This window comes from Dermochelys coriacea, chromosome 6, assembly GCF_009764565.3.
Source record: "Dermochelys coriacea isolate rDerCor1 chromosome 6, rDerCor1.pri.v4, whole genome shotgun sequence".
Lineage (NCBI taxonomy): Eukaryota > Metazoa > Chordata > Testudines > Dermochelyidae > Dermochelys > Dermochelys coriacea.
Window position 1 is genome coordinate 113,915,431 of NC_050073.1, and position 22,043 is coordinate 113,937,473.

Below are 22,043 nucleotides of genomic sequence, written 5' to 3' on the forward strand. Positions count from 1 at the left end.
CATTCTGAGAACCCATTACAAGGACCCCATGCTGCAGCTGGGCTGCACACTGGGTACTTGCTCCACTCCGCGTTTCCTGGCTAGCTGACACCAATCAGAGCAGCATAAATTGCCACATGTGCTTTGGAAATGTCTCCCAGTGGCTAGCCAGTTCAGTGAATGGCAAACATTTGCTGGTCCTGCCCCAAACAGCTGCTCACTCTGAGGCACGTTACCACCCACTGCTGCCAAGTCCCCAGCAAACCCCCTGTTGGTTTGAAGGATGTGGGCAGAAAGTGAACCCAAAACGCAGTGGCATCCTTTCTCCCATGGCACAGGGAGAGCAGACTCTCCAGCTGCCCAGCTCTGAAGGCAGCGGAGAAGTAGGGGTGGCAATACCTTACCATGCCACCCTTACTTCTATGCTGCTGCTGGCAGGTGCTGCTTTCAGATCTGGCTGCCAGAGTGTCTCCAGCTGTCATCCTTCCCCCCCTCATCTCCCGCCCCCAGCAAGGCAGCTGTGGCTCCAGCTGTAAGCCCCCCAGGTGGCCTGGCTGCAACTCCAGCTGTAAGCTCCCAGGGTGGCCTAGCTGCAGCTCCAGCTGCATGGGGAAAGAGAAATCCTGCACATTTGCTGATATTTCAAAAATCCATCCGGACGGATATTGGCAGACCAAAAAAGAAATCATGTCCAGCAAAGCCTGGACATATGGTAACCCTATCCATACTCCCTTCTGACAACATTGTGCTGTGGGTCTGGCTGAGGCCCCCGGGGCATTTTAAATCTGCAGCCACTACCATTTGAAATCTGCAACCAGCCATCCTCACAAGACGAGGAGACACATATCAATTTCTTAAACTTTGCTGAACCTGGAGTTCTCCTTGGTATTCATGCTGCTCTCAACTCTCCTCCTTCAATTCCCTCACCCTCCATGTTCTTTCCCACTCTCTCTATATCTCTATAAACTTTCCCCTCTCCATCTTATGTCTCTCACCCTCTGGGTAATGTTTCCCTAGCAGCAGCAAAGTGATTAGAATTGGGACCCGTGAAGTAAGCACCTGCCACACAGACAAGAGCCACCAAGCTCAAGATGTCAGTTTGTATTACTCCATTACTCACATGATGCAAAGCAGAGGGGCAGGGAAACACAAAGCAGCAGAGATGGAAAGGAGAAGGCGGGAGAGAAGAAGAAAAAAGGAGGCGGGAAGCAGTATCTGGCAAAGAGTTGGTGTCTGTGGTGGTGCTTGGTTCCTTCAGTGAAACACCTGACAAAATATTGAGTGCTGCCATTGTTAGCAACTAAAATTAACAGGTAGTATGAAGCAAGGGAGGGGCAATTGCCTCCCCCAAGTGGTGCCCCGCCTCCATCCTTAATGCAGCAGTCTTGTTTAAGATCCTTCTGCAGATGGTCCTACTGGCTTGGCTCTGATTTGTGATCATGTTTAAGATAGGTGTTCTGGACAAACTTGCAGGAAAATGCAATTTCATGTGGACAGTGAAGACAGTAAATTAATAAAAGTGCAAGAGTTCTCTCTTGTAACTCAACTTCTTACCAATTACAGTAGTGAAAGCAGTTGTTTCTCTTTTTAGTCCAACATTTTTAAAAACAGACCACTTAAAGGCCAAGTAGTTCTAAATGTTTGTATTGATCAAAGAACAAAACCCAACCACTTCAATTGTTATAGATACTTGGGAAATCATTCAGCCACTTTAGGGAGCTTTGTAACTCACTTCTCTTTCCTCTTGATCTCACAATAGCAGTGTTATCTGCATCTTGACCTTTCCATCTCTAGTCTGAATATGATTGAAATATACCTTCTTGCTCAGTGGGGCAGTTTTACTTAAGTACATTAGTTGTACAGTAAAAAATAGACCTATTTGTCAACCTTGAATTGAATACAATCATTGACATTTATAGAAATGCTATTGATGAAGACAAAAATTTAATTGGTCACACCAAATTACTTTATCCATTATTAGTGCAAGTAGGCAGTGACTTCACACCTACACTCTCTGTTCCCTTCCCCGCAAACTCCCTTGTCCAGATACTTATGAAAAACATAATGAAAAAGTTAGAACATTTTTGTTGCTCTGTAAAGAATACTTAATAATATAAATTAATAAAACGTGTCTTCCATGGCTCCTACAAAAGAAAATTGTGATGGGTTGGATCACAGAAACCCCTTGGGGGGGTGCCAACTGATGTGCCAAGACTACTTCTGCCCCTGCTTTCCTGCCCTGGCCGCTTGGGAATTCAGGGCCCTGCCTGGTTTGAGCCAGACCCACTAGCCTGCTGCAAACTTAAGAAGTGTTCCTGTCTTTAACACTCAGATGCCCAACTCCCAATGGGGTCCAAACCCCAAAGAAATCCTTTTGACCCCCTATAAAGCTTAAACAGGGTAAACTAATGAATTGTTCGCCCTCTATAACACTGAGAGATATGCACAGCTGTTTGCCCACCCCCAGGAATTAATACATACTTTGGGTTTATCAATAAGTAAAAAGTGATTTTATTAAATATAGAAAGTAGGATTTAAATTGTTCCAAGTAGTAAGAGACAGAACAAAGTGAATTACCAAGCAAAATAAAATAAAACACACAAGTCTATGCCTAATACAGCAAGAAAACTGAATACAGATAAAACCTCACCGTCAGAAGTGTTCCAGTAAGCTTCCTTTTACAGACTAGTCTCCTTCTAGTCTGGGTCCAGCAATCACTCACACCCCTTGTAGTTACTGTCCTTTGTTCCAGTTTCTCTCAGGTATCCTTGGGTGTGGAGAAGCTATCTCTTGAGCCAGCTGAAGACCAAATGGAGGGGTCTCCCACGGGCTTAAATAGACTTTCTCTTGTGGGTGGAGACCCCCTCTCTCTCCTCTGCAAAGTCCAGCTCCAAGATGGAGTTTTGGAGTCACGTGGGCAAGTCACATGTCCATGCATGACTCAATGTTTACAGGCAGCAGCCATTGCCCACATGCTATCTTGAATGTTTCCAGGAAGACTTCTTATGTGGATTGGAGCCTTCTAAGATCCACTGTTCGTTAAGCGTTTCTTGATTGGGCACTTAATTTGCACATTCCTTTTTCTAGAAGCTGACCAAATGCTTTACTAAGGCTACTTAAAAATCAAGCAAGCACATAGCCAATATTCATAGCTTCGAATACAAAAATGGTACATGCATACAAATAGGATGAATAGATTCAGTAGATCATAACCTTTACAGAGATATGTTACATGGCATAAAACATATTCCAGTTATGTCATATATACATTCATAAGCATATTTCCATAAAGCCTTATGGGCTGCACCGTCACAAAAATATTCAAGGTCTATCTGAGCAGTGAGCATGGAAGGACATGTTTTGCAACAACCATAAAATCATCTCTATATAGCCCTACTCAATGAGTCACGTGTTAAGACTTGAGGGCCCTACATTTAAAACAGTACTGATCATTGCCAAGTATTTTCAATAGAAGGTCCTGTGCTTTGGTGCCACAATTTTTACTAAATGTTTAGCAGTGGTTGCATCAAGCCCATCTTTGACATCAGGAGTTTCAGGTTTTCTATTTCCTAGATGATTGGCTCTTGGAGGGAAATTTTTACCAAGCAGTTACTCAGGCCCTCTAAGGAAGGTTTTCAAACTGTGGATCGCGACCCAATACGGGGTCACGGAATGGAAGGCACTAGGTTGCGGCAGCTCCAGTCAGCACAGCTGACCGGCCCATTAAAAGTCCTATCGGCGGTGCTGCCCGGTTAAGGCAGGATAGTTCCTACCTGTTCCCTCACCGTGCTGTTCCCTGGAAGCAGCTAGCAGCAGGTCCGGCTTCTAGGCATGGGGGCCAGGGGGCTCTGTGCGCTGCCCTCACCCCGAGCACTGGCTCCGCACACCCATTGGCCAGTTCCTAGCCAATGGAAGCTGGGGGGTAGTGCCTGTGGGTGAGAGCCACGCAGAGCCACTTGTGCACCTTTGCCTAGGAACCGGATTTGCTGCTGGCTGCTTCTTGGGTGCAGCGCAGTCTGGTGCCAGGACAGGCAAGAAGCCTGCCTTTGCACCCCAGCTGCACCGCTGACTAGGAACCACCAGAGGTAAGCCCATTCCCCAACCCCACACCCCAATTCCCTGCCCCAGTGCTGAGCTCCCCACCTCAAACCCAGAGCCCACTCCTGCACCCCAAACCCTTCATCCCTGGCCCCACCCCAGAGCCTGCACCCCCAGCCCAGAGCCTTGATCCCCTCCCACACCCCAACCCTCTGCCCCAGCCCAGCACCCCCTCCCACACCCTGAACCCCTAATTCCCGGCCCCACTCCACAGTCCTCACCCCAATCCTCTACCTCAGCCCTGAGCCCCTCCCATACCCCAAGCCCCTCATCCCCAGCTCTGTTGGGTCATGGGCATCAACAATTTTCTTCAACTGTGTCACCAGGAAAAAAGTTTGAAAACCAATGCTCTAGGGCACTTGTTATCTCATTGGGGTTCTGGATTGTTGTGGGAAGAGGGCCTGAAACATAAGCTCTTGTATCAGAGGTCTGGTATGAGGCCTGAGGCCTGGGCTAAGTAGCGGTCAAAACTTTGCTAATATAAAGCAAAGTCAGGCTGTGAACTAGAGGCAGGCCCTGCCCACAGAACTGGCAAGAACAGGGCTGATATTGCAAAAACACACATTCCTAAATAGTGTTAGGCACAAGAACATACAGGCAAACACATTTCACAAGGATGGTACCTGAACACCTCAATACCAACACATTTTCCAAAGACAACAGGAAGACAATGACCAATCTTAAAGATAAGGTCAGGATGACAGTGTGATGGATAGAAATGTTTTGATCAGACCAACATGTACAAGGTAATGGGTGGCACCTAGATACGTCAGAGGATGGTACCTAGACATGTCAGATGGGGCAACACGACTTGTTTGTATCGGTGTATAAAGAATTATCTCATAGGGAGTGTCTTTGGTTGGCCTAGGGGATAATGGAAAGTCCCGCCATTAACTGAGCTAGTCCATTGCAATGGGCATACATGTGTTAATGTACCTATAACCATTGAGCCAGGACATTAGGACTGTGCTTCATTGACGATAAACCTGATCAAGTGCCTTCCCAACGAACCAAGTCTTTGGTTATTGGGTAGTTCGATCAAGGTCTGCTGTGCCAACTATCTGCATAGAGCTGGGACAGCATGCAGCCAAACATCTAACAACAAGCATAAATGAAATTATATTTGTTTTCCCACCTAGTCAGGATTTAACTTTTATTGGGACTTTCCTAGATGGGACTTACCTTTCGACTTCAGCACCATATTTTGGAGTTGTAGAAAATGGTCCATGAAGTAAGGAATCGGCTGTCAGCTCTGGCTCAAGTATACTGTCATAATGTTTTTGCAACTTAGGTATGAGGTCTCTTCAATTTATCTAAATTCTCAGTCCCACCTTGGACTTCACAGCCTCAGTGTGACACTGTATAATCCAGACTCAGTAAAATACTGAATTGGCGGTTCCAGCTCCAGAATATTTTCAAGGGATTTTCGGCACGGGCTGAGGGATGTGCTGGCCACCACTTCCTGCAGCCCCCATTGGCCTGGAACGGCGAACCGTGGCCAGTGGGAGCGGCAATTGGCTGAACCTATGGACGCAGCAGGTAAAGAAACTGGCCCGGCCTGCCAGGGTAAGTCCCCTGGCGGGCCGCAGGCCAAAGGTTGCCGTCCCCTGGGTTAAGGTATAGCTAAGCAACTCAAGTTTCACTATATAAAATGGGGTCCAAAAGGAAATTATTTGGGAACCAACTCCAGGACACAGCTCCAAGATTAGAGCTGCCAGACCTCAACAACCTGCCACAGACACTGTGCAGAAGCTAAAGTCCTCCAGGTGACCTGATCCTGACTGGCCAACAAGAAAAGTTCATCTGTCTTATTGGGAATGGTGAGCATTCTATGTTTATCGTGTGCATTCTGTTTTGGTGATTGTTAATAAATGGAAATTAAGTAGGATATTATTGAGTAAGGCTCTTTGACTGGTAAAAGACCCCGTAAACCCCCAAAACATTAAGCCCTGAGTCCACAGGGAATAGGCATTTGCACGGAGAAGAGCCCAGAGCCTGGAGGAACATAGCCCGGCGCCCACAGATAGATAAAGTTAGGTGCCTTTTACCTGGAGCCTTAGGAACTGGGAAAGGGTGGGGGGTGCCCAAATTAACTGGGTTACACATTGAGCCCTAGGCACTATGTAGAGGTGGAAGCCCTGAGACCTAGTAACTAGGTAGAAGTGGGATGTCCTAGAGTGTGCAAGTGAGAGAGAAATTCATGCAGGTAACAGCCAGTGTAAGACGGTGGAAAAACTTAGCAGGAAAAACAAACATACATTCAGCAAGTGGTTTTTCTTAATGTGGCTCTCAACTGAAAAGTGACTTTGTAAAAATGGCACTGTGGGGTTGCCTGTTTATTAGCTGACAATTTCCAGGTTAAACATACCCAGTTTAAAGAAAATCTTTTATCTGCCAACCCTGCACCTCACCTTTGGGTCTCACATTCTTTCCATCTCATGCATGTCACCCTTTGTCTTCAGTATAAGCCCTCAGTTACATCCATTCACCTATAGTGAGGGACAGAATCTCTGTGTACCCTTCCTAATATATCAGTTTCCTATATTTATAAAACTACACTGGAATTCAATTAATTAATTTGTGATGCATTATTGTCATCTCCTAGACTTTGTCTTGATATCTATTTTGGGAGAGCAAGGACTCAATATGTTTAAGTGAGACTACTCCCTGCAGTTGTTTATTGATAGGTGATGGTCTTAAGTGGAGAACTGCAGAGGCAATTTCATAATGGAGAAAGGAAGAGTACAAAATATATTGCTTCTGCGGATCCATACTGACCCCTTCTTCCTCCCTTCTTTTGAGTTTCTTTTACTGTAATTGTTTAGAAGAGTTGGTGAGGAACTGAGAAGCATTAGATGGGGTCCCTTTTTTAAACTGAGGACATGTCAGGTCAGTGCCTCTGTACCCCAAGCAGTTACACTGTTGTGAATGGTTGTGGGACTTGCTTGCTTTGTGGCTTGATTGACATTAATTTATAATATATTCCCCTTCATGTACTTTGTGCACAAGGGGAACATAGACTTCTGTGTTACATCTCATCTCAATTTATTTTCATCTCATTTTCTTAATGTTCCTGGAGACCTTGAGTACAGGAGCTGTAAATGCTGTAGCTCAGATTCGAATTATGCCTTTCCATACATATATAACTTCTATTTTAAATCTTCTTAATAACTACAAGTAAAATATATTCACTTCAAGACAGTCTTCTAATTTATATTTTAAAAAATCTTTATAGTAGAGGCCTGACCTCTGATCTCATGTAATGTTACATTTCTGGTTGCTTACCTGGTGTGCCTTTATTCCAGCCAGTTATCTGGTACACTAAGTCCTTAATGCAAACTGAAGTCATCTGGATTCAAGGTTTTAGTTATTATCCCCAGAATTATAGGTTTGGCTCCCAGCTGAGATCACAAATGCTGATCTTTTAAAATGCAGTTTACAGAGCTGCATTTTAATGCAGCTCTTAATAGTTGTTTAGGATTTATGGCGCCCCCTTAGATTTACATTTTTGTAAAAGGCTCCTACAGAAATGCACACATATTACACCATTTCCTGCCAGGTGCTCATTGTGAAATATGGAGACGTGGTTTCATTACAGCAGCAATCTGACTACTAGCCGCCCCTCAGGGGCCAGACTCACGCCCGTGGCTACCCCCAGGCTGCCACAGAGAGAGGTAGGCAGCTTCAGGGAGAGCTGGAGGAGGCTCATCACCCCACCAGACCTGGTCTTAGTCCGTGGGGGGCTGTGTCCGAGCCTAGCAGTGGGCGGAAAGACAATTATGCCTCAGCCCTGCTTCCGAGGCTGGCTGCTGTGCAGGGGGAGCGCTGCTGTACCGCCGGGGGGCTCTGGCAACGAGGGTCTGTGCGGCTGGCAGGGTCCCCGCTGGAGCCTCCGGACAGGGTCCCCCAGTGGCGCGACGGCTGCTAGGGGCAGGAGAAGCGCGGCGAAACCGGCCCTGAGGGGAAAACAGCGCGCCACGGCCGCTTCCTAATGGCGCCTGGCGCCCGAGCCAACCGACACCTTCCTACAGCGTAGCCCTGGGGTACCCATAGCCCCGCCCCTAAATGTGACTCTGTCTCTCATTGGACAATCCACTTTCTCCCTGCGGCCAATCAGCTTAGAGCACTGCTTCCAACACCTGGGGTTGGGATTTGAATCGTCTCGGCTACTGATTAGGGGGCAAGCGACCGAGGGGCCTGCCAGGAGCAAATGAGGCGCGCGCCGCGGAGGAGGGAGGTGATGATGGTTGCTCTCATCCTCTCTCTTTCTCCGGGGAGCCGGCCAGGAGAAAGGGAGGGTGGCGCTGAGTCGAGCCTCCGCTCCGGGGCGGGAGATTGGGTGGCCCGAGCCCGACCCTGACCCGCTCCTCAGACACCGCTGGGGAGCAATAGACGCTCCTCAGCACCTGCAGACTCTGCGCCCGCCCTGGGGAGGGAAGCCAGTGAGGGCCCCCTCCCTCAGCCTCTCAGGAAGGACCCCTTTCAGAAAGCCAGGGGGAAGCCGGTGAGCCCCCCCCCCGGAAAGCCCGGAGCTCCCTTAGCCCCTTGGAGAGCCTAGTGGGGGGAAGCCGCTGAGCGCCCCCGCCATAGCTCCTCGGAGAGCCGCGGGGGGGGGGGAGCCGGTGAGGGGCCCCCTCAGCCCTTTGGAAAACGGGGTGGGGGTTATGTGCCCTCTTCAGAAAGCAGGGAGGGATCCAGGGCTTAGACCTTATACTGACCTTTTGTGGGGGCTGTGTTTGGAGCTGCACATCCGCCGAGGGTGGTGCGGTGACCCCGGAGGAAGAGTATATAAGCAAGCAGGCCACCACAGTGCTGCGAGAGAAATCTCAGGTTTCAGAGGAGCAGCCGTGTTAGTCTGTATTCGCCAAAAGAAAAGGAGGACTTGTGGCACCTTAGAGACTAACACATTTATTAGAGCATAAGCTATCCGATGAAGTGAGCTGTAGCTCACGAAAGCTTACGCTCTAATAAATTTGTTAGTCTCTAAGGTGCCACAAGTACTCCTTTTCTTTTAGAGAAATCTCAGTAGCACAAAAAACTGCTCAGAGCAGGGGTAATTGTTTGCATTGGTTTGGTCCTTGTCTGCACTTGTAGTCAAACCGTTTTCAGCACCATTTCAGCTGCATATGTCAACACCTGCTGTCCGCAATGGGGGAACTTCCCTAGTTTGGCCCAGAGGCTACAGCAGGATTGCGTGGAATGAGGGTAAAGCTGGATCCATGAAATGGGACTGTAAAGTAACAGGGTTTGCGAGAACCCAAGTATGAGTCAATATGTCAGTCTCCCCAGCAAGAATGGTCTTAATGCTGAGCTGCCAAGAGTTGCATATAAAGATGTGCAACAGAACAGTTGTAAAATAGGACTTACAGTAACAACAGTTTTCTGTGCCATAGTTGGCAGAAGGATTTATAGTCCTCCTTAGCCTTCCCAGAAGTATCTTTGTAATTTATAGCAGATGGGAAAAATGGACATTAAGTTTAGAAATGTTTTAGTTCATTATTGTACCACTATTCCAGATTCACCTACTTTCACCTGAATTTCAGCTAAAAATAATTTGAAGGATCTCTCAGTGGTTAGCATGACTAAAAAACTGACCAGGAAAGATAGGGGATTCAGCACATCAACTAAGTAGCATCTGCTGGCAGGGTTCCTATGAGGCCCCTAAAGACCTCCTCACTATTTTGTATCGTTCCTTTGTACTTCCCTTTGTGTTTGTCTTAATCTGTTTGATCTTGTTTTACATTTAGATTGTAAGTTCTGAAGCAGGAATTATCTTTTTGTTCTGTGTTTGTACAGTGCCTAACAAAATGGGGTCCTGGTCTCTGAGGCTCTATTACAAACAGAAACACGAACGGAAATGCTGCTGTTCCCTGTGTCATTTTGGGTGAATGTAGCCTTTCACTCTTATTCAAAGAATATGTGAGCCAGGAAAGATTTCCTATCTGGAATACTTTCCATTTGTCTTAATGCTAACAGTATTATTATTGATGTCCTTTGAAAACCAAAGATACACTGTAAAGAGTGAGGGCCTGATTCTCATTTACAGTAAGGACCATATTTTCAAAGGTAGGTACACATAAAGATGCAGATAGGCACCTAATCAGGCTAGGTGGCAGGCACCTAACCTGTAGAGGTGTGTTAGGCACCTACTGGGATTGTCAATCTGCATCTTTAGGTGCCTGAATACCTCTGAAAATCTGGCCCAAAGGCTGCTTTACATCACTTTACTTACAGGCTCCTTCATGCTGCCAGAACAGTATAAATATTGTATGCATAAGAATCTGACCCTTGTTTTAATGTTCATAAAGTGCTCTAAAAATGAAAAGTGCTAAATAGTTTCATAATATTAAGAACTCATCGGCTATGGGGCTTCTAGCTTAATTTCCATCAGCAAAGTTTGCTATTTGAAAAGACCTGTAACTGGACTTTGCTAAAATAAGTCCAGGTTCTTTATTTTCCTTTAAAGATTAAAAGCACGTACTGCAATATTGTCTAATGAGTTTTTTCAAGTACTGTATATGGATTACCAGAAAGGTGTGAGGTGACTAAAAGAGCAAGTTCAAACTAAAGATTAGTTATGTCGGGCTTGTTTCCATTCTTCTTATTTTTTAAAGCTAATATTAGCTTTTAAAGTTTAATTTGTACATCAGTTGAGATTTATGTTGCTGGATATATTGATAATTCAAATTCCATTGGAATATAAGAGAATATTTGGTTTTTGCAATCTGGGAGCTCTAATTGCAATGAACAGCAAGCCTTTGAATTTGTCATGTCAGAAGGGAGGAGGAGGAACTTATTATGAAGTCTTGCCTTCACTGGGAAAGGAAACATTGAGGGTATCTGTGTAATCTTGTACTGATGAGCTGGCATCATATTGCTTTGTGAGGATTGGTATTTGAGTCCTCTGCTCTGTGGTCTAAGACAAGTGGTGGTGGGCATTGCTGCTAAAGATTCTCTGAAATGAGGAAGGAAAACAAATCCAGAAAAGCTGTATGAAAACCCTAGTTACATTTAATGCTGTCTGATGCACAACATGTTTCCTACTCCTTAAAAGTGTATATCAGGTATGTGCTGAACTAGCTCAAATTTATTTTTTTTTTAAATGTTGTAAAAGCTCTGTGATAACCACTAGATCTGTGAACAGTAAAATATCTTGAAATTTTTATTCTGTGATATTTTCTTTTCAGTTTGTTTTAACAGGTTTAATTCCATTACAAGATTATGCTCTTAAAAATATGATCAGTTTGTGCAGCAGATAAATGATCCTTTAATGCATTACTCTTCAGAAATTCTTTGAGGATTTCACGGAACATTTGCAATAGTTTGCTATACAGAGTACTTAAGATTTTTTTTTTTAAACAAAAGTTTTTTACAGTGGCACTACTGCAGTGAAACTAAGGTGAATGTTTTCACACAAATTATGGGAAAACAGACATTTCTGATTTGAGAAACAAATTTCAATTGGCTTTGGATCAGGCCCTTACTGAATTGTGTGGAATTCAAATTCCAGAAGATGTATTGAATCTTATTTTCAAGCTTTGTTCCTACAAAGCTGTGTTTATATACCTGATTACCTCATACTTTAATATGATTAAGATTTTACCATCAGATATCTAATATATTTTTGTAATATAAAGAGAGAATTTTGTAGTTTGAAAATATTTCCTGATTAGATAAGAGGGAAATTTTATTTATTAAGGATGCTTTTGAAAATATAAAGTGTTGGTATTGTAATAGGAAATATACTAAAGCTAGGAGAGTATATTATCATAGGGCTATATCAAGCCATCATTCTTAAATAAGGTCTCATTCAAATCAAATAATGGTTCTGCCTTTAATAAAAAAAAAAAAAAAAGGCAATGGAATCAGCTGGTCTCTCATTCCTAGACACATTTAATAAAATCCCAAGTTTGTGGGAGGGGGATAAAGCAACTTTACAATAATATAACTTTGGACTTTCAAAAGTCTTGTAAGAGACAGTATTGGGGCTTGGGAAAAAAGTTGCATAAATACTAGATAATAGCCTAAAGAGCAAATAGTTGTTCATATTATTAAGGAAAACGTTAAGCATGGTTGTGAATACACTTAGAAGTAAGTTGTATTTGAATATGAAATTATACGGAATCAGATTCGGAATTGTTGAGTATACTTATCGTTCTTCTCCCTCTCCAGATCACTGAGATTGTAACCATATAGTTCCTCAGGAAAAAATGGATAATGTAGAAGTGTGGTATTTTTTATTGGACCAACAAATACATTTCTGAATGTCCAATACACAGATTTAAAACCCACAATATTTAGTACTGCTTTAGGGGTTTTCACAAAAGTTCCTCTCAACTGCATTTCATCTATATTATTTATATATATTACCTTGGCATGTAATCTCCATCTTTTCTATCCCCTTCCCAATTTGAAGAAAAAAATTAATTTATAGTTACTCTGTCTATGCAAGATGACTTTTTCCTTTAATTTTTAGAATATGGCATGAATCAGTTCTTGATGACTGTATTGTCAGCATCATTAAACCTCTAGTAACATTACATGTACTTGGACACTTAAAAACTTCCTTAGAGATCTTCAAAGGAAAAATAAAAAATTGGTAATCAGTATGGGATTTAAAAATCCCTGACTCTTGTTTACAATTTGTTGTAGAAACAGGGTGGCTTGCCCTGGGCTGGAGAGCCTTGGGGCTAAGCCAGACCTGATTACAAGAGGAGCCTCACCTGATGGGAATCAGGTGATTTAATATAAAAGGCAGCAGGAAGCTGCAGGGGTGTGTTTGAGTAAGGAAGTAGGATGAAAGGGCTGGTAGCTTTAGGTAGAGTTTATTATTGTGGACTTTGTTTCATTATTTTGTGATTAAGGACTCTGACTATATTTAGTATTAAACCATCCCTAGAAAGGGTGCTGTAAGCCACAACAAAGACTCTGCAGTGCTTAAGGGGCCCATAAGAGGGAGGAGGCTAGAGGCAGGGCACTGCGAAACCACCACGGCCATGAGGAGGCATTCAGGTGGCAGCTACTGCTAACAAGCAATCTCTCTTAACCACTTTTAATTTCAAGATCAATGTTAATGCTTGAAATTCCAAGCAGTTATGGAGAAGATGGATTTAAAATTGTCATAAAAAAGAAAAGGAGTACTTGTGGCACCTTAGAGACTAAGAAATTTATTTGAGCATAAGCTTTCGTGAGCTACAGCTTACTTCATCGGATGCATTCGGTGGAAAATACAGTGGGGAGATTTCCACTGAATTTCCACCACTGTATTTTCCACCGAATGCATCCGATGAAGTGAGCTGTAGCTCACGAAAGCTTATGCTCAAATAAATTTGTTAGTCTCTAAGGTGCCACAAGTACTCCTTTTCTTTTTGCGAATACAGACTAACACGGCTGCTACTCTGAAACCTTAAAATTGTCATGAGTGTTTTAATTAATTTGTTCACCAGTAATTTCATAATTTTGAAGATAAAATTGATTTTCAGTCTTGCAGAGGGGAAATAACTGAAGTCTTCAGCAGAACAACCCTAAAAAATTTCACTTGTCTGGGTGGCATTATTCCCATCTACTAATGTGAGCTTCTGTATGCATTTTTTAAAGTATAATATTCTTATAATATGTTAATGGTGTGTGGAAAATATACATTTAAACTATTGAAAAGCAATTTTACTGTGGGTGGTTTAAAAGAAATAATGATCACCTTTACACCATGTACATTTAAATTTCAGCTCTGTTTTGTTTTTAATTCTGGCTTTGGAATACCCTTATTCTCCCTTACTAAGTATGTACAAGTAAGAGGGGCTTACCATAGAGAGGGATGATGATCCCCGAGCATGCAAAGTTTTTTTACATTACCTCAGTTTCCCCATGTTCGTCTTCCACATTACACATCTGTGTCTGCAGCATGCTTCTGTTATCGGCAAGAAATGTCCACAGAGAAAAATCTGCTGATCCGTTCCTCCAGAGAGAGCAATCATCAGGCCCAAAAAACAGAAATCCCAAAGTAACTCTTTAGATCATGTTGTGTTAAGACTGAACTGTTGTTCTAGTCTGTAGTTTAACTTCTTAGAAAACTGGGCTAATCTATGGGGTTAAATCCCACTGAATCAATGACTCAATTCCCACTGACTTCAATCTGGTTGGGATTTTACCCATTATTTTGTTAGATTTTTTTCCTGGTAGGGTTTGTTAGTGCTGTAGATTTGGTACAGCACATGGCTGTCCAATAACTTTGAAAGTCTGCCAAGTTTTTATTCTATCTGTTAAATATGGGCAATATTAGACACTATATTTAATTTTAAAATTGTATATGGTACTATGTGTTACATACATATAAAACATAGTTGCTTAGTAATTTCTTATTTGTATAGTCAAGCGGAAGCAATACTTGGATTTTCATGTGACTAAATGGTTTGGAAAAAGATGAAACAAGGTTTCAAAAATGTATTAAAATGATATTTTTTTTGTCTTGCTGAAAACAGTGATATAAATCAAGATATTTACAAAAAGTCTTTTTTTTAAAAGTAATTTGGGTGAAATTGAAAGAAAATTTTGGCAAAGTTTATTAAGTCTTGAAATTTTTAGTCTTGAGTTGTATATATTTTGCTATGAAAGTGTTACAGTATTTGTAGTAGACTAGTACATTGAAATAAATTGCATTACACTTGAAATATGAAATAAAACTACACACTTTTCCAATTGACATGAAATGTAAATGTTTTATATTTTTATTGCAACGCTTAGATATTGTTTGCTTTTTGCAGTTAGGGCTAAGGCAACCCTTTGTATTTAAAAGCCCCATTTTGCAGACATATTACATAAAACCTAAAGTGAGTTGTATACTTCTAGTATGTAATTTATACACACTGGGTAGGTTTCCTTCTAGAAAGACAGTGCAGCTTCAGAAGCTTGGCAGTCACATGAAAAGGCTTGAGGTTGGTGCACAGCTTCAAAAAGATGCAGCAATATTATAGAAAGATTGGTAGTGATGTTTTTTTGTTTTTGTTTTAAGGAGGAAGGCATTTCCTTGATATGGAGAGCGAAAGAGGTACAGTGCTGTTCTTAATTCCCCATCCTGAAACAAGGAAATATAAATGTAGCAAAGAAGTCATTTAGGGAGTGCCAGGAGAATGAGGCATGTAATGTTGCTTTCTTAATGAGTGATGTGTGTTATAAAACAACCAGTAAGTAGAGGTCCCATACTATGCATAAAGAGTGACTCTCATAAGAACATGAGAACTGCCGTACTGTGTCAGATCAATGGAGTGATGGGGAGTGTACACAACAAGGCATCCACCCTGTCTTCCCATCCTGGCTTCTGGTAGTCAAAGATTTAGGGTTGCCCTGGCCATGGGGTTGCATCCCTGACTATCTTGGCTAGTACCCATTGATGGACCTATCTTCCATGAACTTATCTAGTTCTTTTTTGAGCCCAGGTATACTCCTGGCCTTCACAATATCCCATGCCAACGAATTCCACAAGTTAATTGTGCATTGTGTGAAAAAGTACTTTGTCTTGTTTGTATTAAACCTGTTGCCTATTAATTTCATCAGGTGACCCAGGGTTTTTGTATCGTGGGAAAGGATAATTAACACTCCCCACGAGTCATGATTTTATAGACCTCTATCATATCCCCCATTAATCTTCTCTTTTCTAAGATGTACAGTCCTAATTTTTGTAGTCTCCTGGTATGGAAGCCGTTCCATACCCTTGATCATCTTTGTTGCCCTTCTCTGAACCTTTTCCAGTTCCACTGTATACTTTTTGAGATGGAGAGATCAGAACTGGACACAGTATTCAAGGTGTGGCCGCACCATGGGTTTATATAGGGGCATTATGATATTTGCTGTTTTATTTTCTAACCCTTTCCTGTTTTGTTAACCTTTGTGACCACTGCTGCACATTGTGGCTAGTTCTCTGAAAACTTCAGATCAGTGACGCCAAGATCTCTCTCTGGAGTGGCAATAGCTAAATTAGAACCAGTCATTTTATATGCGTAGCTGGGATTATTTCTTCCAACATGCATTACTTTGCATTTATCAGGATTGAATTTCATCTACCATTTTGTTGCCCAGTCGCCCAGTTTTGTGATATACCTTTGTAACTCTTCTCAGTCAGCTTTGAACGTAACCATCTTGAGCAATTTTGTATAATCTGCAAACTTTTGCCACTTCACTGTTCACTCCCTTTTCCAGAACATTAATGAATATGTTGAACAATACAAGTCCAAGTGCTGATCCTTGGGAGTACCCATCTCCATTGTGGAAACTGAACATTTATTCCAACCCTTTTCCATTCTTGACTCTGGTTTCTACCAGTTTGCCCATTACTGGGTTAAGCTCACCGGCCTGCAATTGCCAGGATTGCCTCTGGAGTCCTTTTTATACATTGGCATTACATTACTACTTTCTAGTCATTTGGTACAGAGGCTTGTTTCAGCAATGGGTTACTTTACCACAGTTAGTAGTTCTGCAATTTCATATTTGAGTTCCTTCAGAACTCTTGGGTGAATTACTATCTGGTTCTGGTGACATACTACTGTATAATTATCAATTTGTTCTAAAACCTCTTCTGTTGACATGTCAATGTGGGAGAATACTTTTAGATTTGTTACCCAAAAAGGATAGGTCTGATGATCATCTTTTTGGAGGATTGTTTAGCTTGTGTATCATGCAGTGATAATCACATTTTAATTCAGCAAAATTAATACATCTAGGATTTATTGCAATATAATTTTTTAAATGTCTTAAGCTGTGTGATAGTGGAATGTACATTTACTGGATCAGCAAGGGAAAAAAGTAACTCTTTTACTATAGGTGGAAGGGAGTTAAATTTGAGGTGGGGGGGAAAGGTCATCTTAGTCCTATGTGGCTGACACATTCTTCATTCAAAGTGTCTGACTTGTCAAGAAAATAATGAGCATCTTGTGACTTAACCTTAATGGCTGACATATCAGGATATTTGTCACTCCACTGTTTGGTTACAAAGTTGTTGCATATTCTAGGAAAGGTTGTATAGTTATTGTTTCTGTTTCAGGCTCCAGGTAGTAAAGAAAACATGTATTTTCACTCTGATAATTCCAGAATTGCAAAAATTCACTGTTTAAATTAGCTGCCTAGTATAAAACATTTTTTTTAAAAACTCTTGACAGGTAATTTACAATAAGCAGCAATTTTCAGTTGCATGTAGGTGCATATATTTTAGTTTGTTTAGATAGTTTAATTATTTACTTGTGTACGTATTTGACCATGACATTTGAATCTATTCTCTGCTTGCTCTGCAGTATATTGGACAGTGAATATCCAAGATACAGACAGTTGAAAATATAGAGCTATTTAAAGACCAGAAACCTATTTTGTTGTGAGGACAACATTAAAAACTTGGACAATGTTTCTGCATAGTCTCAGATACCAGTGCCATCCTTTGGTTTGGAAGTCAATGGAATTGTGAATTCTGCACTCAGTGTCTTAAATTAATGAATGGTAAGTAATACTCAAGGAATTGGATTTTTTTTGTTTACTTTTCTTAAAAAATGTTTCTTCAGTTGTGTGATATTTAGCTAAATCAAATTGGCCTCAGTGGATAGAAGCATTCCTTAGCGGTCCCCCAAGGAACATATCCCAAACCCCAATTTCTGTGTGTCTGGTACAGTCCAGTACTCTGAATTAGGGTTGTCAAGTGATTAAAACAATTAATTGCATGATTAATCACATTGTTAATCGATAATAGAATACCATTTATTTAAATATTTTTGGATATTTTCCACATTTTCAAATATATTGATTTCAATTATAACACAGAGTACCAAATGTACAGTGCTCACTTTATATTTTTTTTTTATTACAAATATTTGCACTGTAAAAAACAATATAGTATTTTTCAATTTGCCTTATATAAATACTCTAGTGCAATCTCTATCATGAAAGTTGAACTTACAAATGTAGAATTAGGTACAAAAATAACTGTTTTATTTTTTAAATGCAATGTAACACTTTTAGAGCCTACAAGTCCTACTTCTTGTTCAGCCAATTGCTAAGACAAACAAGTTTGTTTACATTTGCAGGAGATAATGCTGCCTGCTCCTTGTTCACAGTGTCATGTGAAAGTGAGAACAGGTATTTGCATGGCACTGTTGTAGCCGGTGTTGCAAGATATTTACATGCCAGATGCGCTAAAGATTCATATGTCCCTTGATGCTTCAAACACCATTCCAGAGGACGTGTCCATGCTGATGACACGTTCTGCTTGATAACAATCCAAAGCAGTGCGGACCAATGCATGTTCATTTTCATCATCTGAGTCAAATGCCACCAGCAGAAGGTTGATTTTCTTTTTGGTGGTTTGGGTTCTGTAGTTTGCGCATCGGAGTGTTGCTCTTTTAAGACTTCTGAAAGTATGCTCCATGCCTCTTCCCTCTCAGATTTTGGAAGCTACTTCAGAGTTTTAAACCTTGGGTCGAGTGCTGTAGCTATCTTTAGAAATCACACATTGGTACCTTCTTTGTGTTTTGTCAAATCTGTGTTGAAAGTGTTCTTAAAATGAACAACATGAGATGAGTTATCATCCAAAACTATTATAACATGAAATATATGGCAGAATGCGGATAAAATAGAGCCAGAGACATACAATTCTCCTTCAAGGAGATCAGTCACAATTTTTTTTGTTTTCGTTTTTAACAAGCGTCATCAGCATGGAACCATGTCCTCTGGAATGGTGGCTGAAGCATGAAGGGGCATACAAATGTTTAGCATATCTGGCATGTAGATACCTTGCAATGCCAGTTACCAAAGTCCCATGTGAATGCCTGTTCTCACTTTCTGTTGACATTGTAAATAAGAAACAGGCAGCAGTATCTCCCGTAAATGTAAACAAACTTGTTTGTCTTAGCAATTGGCTGAACAAGAAGCAAGACTGAGTTGACTTGTAGGCTCTAAAGTTTTGCATTGTTCGGTTTTTGAGTGCAGTTATCTAACAAAAAAAATCTACATTTTTTTAAGTTGCATGTTCACGATAAAGAGATTGCACTACAGTACTTGTATGTGGTGAATTTGAAAAATACTGTTTCTTTTGTTTATAATTTTTACAGTGCAAATATTTGTAATAAAAAATAAGCAGTAATAATGAAATAATGAGCAGTGTACACTTTGTAATATAAATCAATATATTTGAAAATACAGAAAAACATCCAAAAATATTTAATAAATTCCAGTTGTTGTTCTGTTTAAGAGTATGATTAAAACTGTGATTAATCACAATTTTTAAGATCACTATTAATTTTTTTGAGTTAATCATGTGAGTTAACTGCGACTAATCAACAGCCCTACTCTGAATTTAAATTTGATTTAAACTATCAACATGCAAGTTGAATCTCTGTAGATATTTTTTTTTGTTACTGTTTTGTTTTGTTTTGTTTTTTGTTTCTTTATTTTATTTATTTTTTTTACAACCCGTTTCTCTGGGGAGGAAAAAAGTTTGGTCAGAAGTTAAGGAATGTGTCTTATCATGCATCTTAAATGTGATTAGTACTAATATATAAAAAATAAAGTGCGAAAGCTATAGTCTCTGAGGAAACTATACCAAGACAGGATCAGTTTGTAGCTGTTTTCATTACAACCTGTGAGTGGACCTAGCCACTGGGTCCCATGAGCTTCCAAGTCCAACTGAGTTTGGATAGAGTATCTCTAGTCATTAGTTTTGGAGCCATATGGTACACTCAGATCTCTGGCCTGACTCTCTTCTGTGGGATGTGGGGCTTGGCAATCCAGCTTCCCAAAATCCATTCTTCTGACTTCCGAAGCCCCTTTTTTCCCCCAGCTCCTTACACACACCCACAGAATTATACCAAGGCTGTGGGCACTCTGACTTCTAGTTTAACCCCTTTGGGGAAAACAAGGAACACAGGTTCAGCAATTGAATTTATCAACCACAATAACATTATTCTTTTTAAAAAAACAACAACAAAGGTTATAGTTCTTGGAAATAACAAAAGTCCAGAGATGCAACCACACCTGTTTTGAAGGGGTGGGACCAATGTCTGTTCGTGTTCCAGGCTGGGCAGAGTCTCCCTCCTGCAAGTCCTTCTTACATATGGTGATGGTTACCTGCCCTGCACAGAGCAGCGTTCCATTCTTAAGTAGAGTCTGTGTCTCCTTGCCATGTACTCCACTGGATTGCTCCAGCACTACCCTAGTCATGCTTGTGCCTTCCACCAGTGGTTGTCTGTGTAGAAAACCCTTTATGCCAGGGGGATAGGGTAGTAGTTGGGAGGCACTCAAAGTTGATGGCAGAGCACATCAAGTGTTATGCTGTAACTGCCCAGTGTGGATGCTGCTGGAATGAACCAAAAGGTACCTAGCTCATGTGAACGTAGTCCCGTCTGAAGCAGAACTACATTAATGTGAAATACGTAGGACAAACTAGGAACAGCTGCATCTACTTGGGCTGTAGAGCGCAACATGTTGATGCACTCTGCAGTTCACCCTCCTATTCCACACTGCAGTGCAGCATAGTCCTTCAATGAGGTTTCATATGTTTTTCCTGGGTAGGTCTATAGTACACATGCTGGCCATTGGGCATATCTAGGCTTGTGCAGTCACAGAGCTAATTTTCCCACATACAGCAGAACGTAGAGGTCGTAATTTGATATAGACCTATCCCCACTCTCTGACAGTCTGAAAATCAGTAGTATTTTAGTTTATGGCATCTCAAATTATTTGAGTTGGTGAGCCGTTTCCAGACTAAGGTGATTTGCAGCCCCATCCCTTAAAACCTCTAATCCTGGCTATGAGCAGACAAAATTCTGTAACCTTATCAGAAATAACTAATTATGAAGTTTCAAATAAATGAAATTTAATTCTAAAAAAAGGTACAACTTTTAAAATCCATTTCCCATTCAATGTGATACTCATCCATCTTGTTGATAAAAGACAAAGAAGAAATTGGTGAAAACGCATTCTTAAGTCATTTTTGAGTGACAGGTGATGGAAAGAAAAATGAAGTATCTCACCCATAGATGAGAAATATGCCTTGTAGAGAGAGGGTGAAAATGTGTTTGGAAGTTTCATTGCTTCAGCAACTAAAGCTGGGTACTTTCCTCTTTCAAAGACAGCTAAAATGTGCTAAATTTGTGGACAGGGAAAGTCAAGTGCAGGCTCTTGTAATAGGATATGCCTGTTTCTCTTGCAGTGGCCCAAATCAAGGGACCCTGGGTGATGTTGGTGGTGATCCATCTCTTCCCCTTTGTGGGTCATCCAAAATAAATAATCCCACAGCTGAGTCTGAAGTTCCCTGAAATGATAAATTATGAGTCTTTGATGGCTTCAGCTTGTCTTTCCAGTTTCTTTAATGGAATCTGAAACAACTGCCCTCTCGCAGGGTCCTAGATCCGGGGCTCCAGCCTGAGCCTGTATGTCTGCATTGCAGTTTTAGAACCCTGCAGCTTGAGCTCACGAGCCCAAATCAGCTGACATGGGCGAGCTGTGGGTGTTTTATTGAAGTATAGACATAAGTTCATTGGGATAATTGCTTAGAGGCAGTAGCAAGGTAGATTGTGCATGACACCCAGTATGAACTGTTGAAGGATTTGGCAAAGAAATATTGCTAATCCTTCTAGAAATGTGCACTTCTGCTCTAAATTCAGAGTCAATTTAACACTTGAATCACCTCACTTCAATGTAAAACAAGTTGTTGGTGAAGTTACCATAGTAACTCATTGACGTATCCATGTCATAATAGAGCAGTGCAAAAAAATGAGTACATACAGAACAACCTTTAAGGAAGCTCATTAACAGCTTTGTGATATATGTGGTATAGATTTTTCAGAGATTTTCTTAGCATTAAGAGCTTGACAGTGCATTAAATAGTGAAATCATAGGTCTCTAGGGGCCGTGTGACAAGGCAGCAGTTCTTACCTGTCTGGCCTTGGTAGCATCCATGCAGATTTCAATACAATGTTCCTACTGGGGTTGCA

At 41.4% G+C, this 22,043-nt stretch overlaps 1 protein-coding gene across 5 annotated transcripts in view; it reads left to right on the forward strand.

Annotated features, from left to right (window-relative positions):
• Positions 1-7,643: 7,643 nt before the first annotated feature.
• Positions 7,644-22,043, forward strand: part of ESR2 (estrogen receptor 2) — a 75,175-nt gene continuing 60,775 nt past the window's right edge. The window contains exons 1-3 of one of the 5 annotated variants that reach the window (XM_043517641.1): positions 8,209-8,314; positions 15,086-15,121; positions 17,358-17,556. The gene's annotated coding sequence lies outside the window, so the exon portion shown is untranslated. Of the gene's footprint in view, positions 7,752-8,208; positions 8,315-13,531; positions 13,648-14,959; positions 15,009-15,085; positions 15,122-17,357; positions 17,557-22,043 lie in introns of those variants that run through there. The other 4 variants (XM_043517644.1, XM_043517643.1, XM_043517645.1 and 1 more) reach the window with 4 other exon arrangements.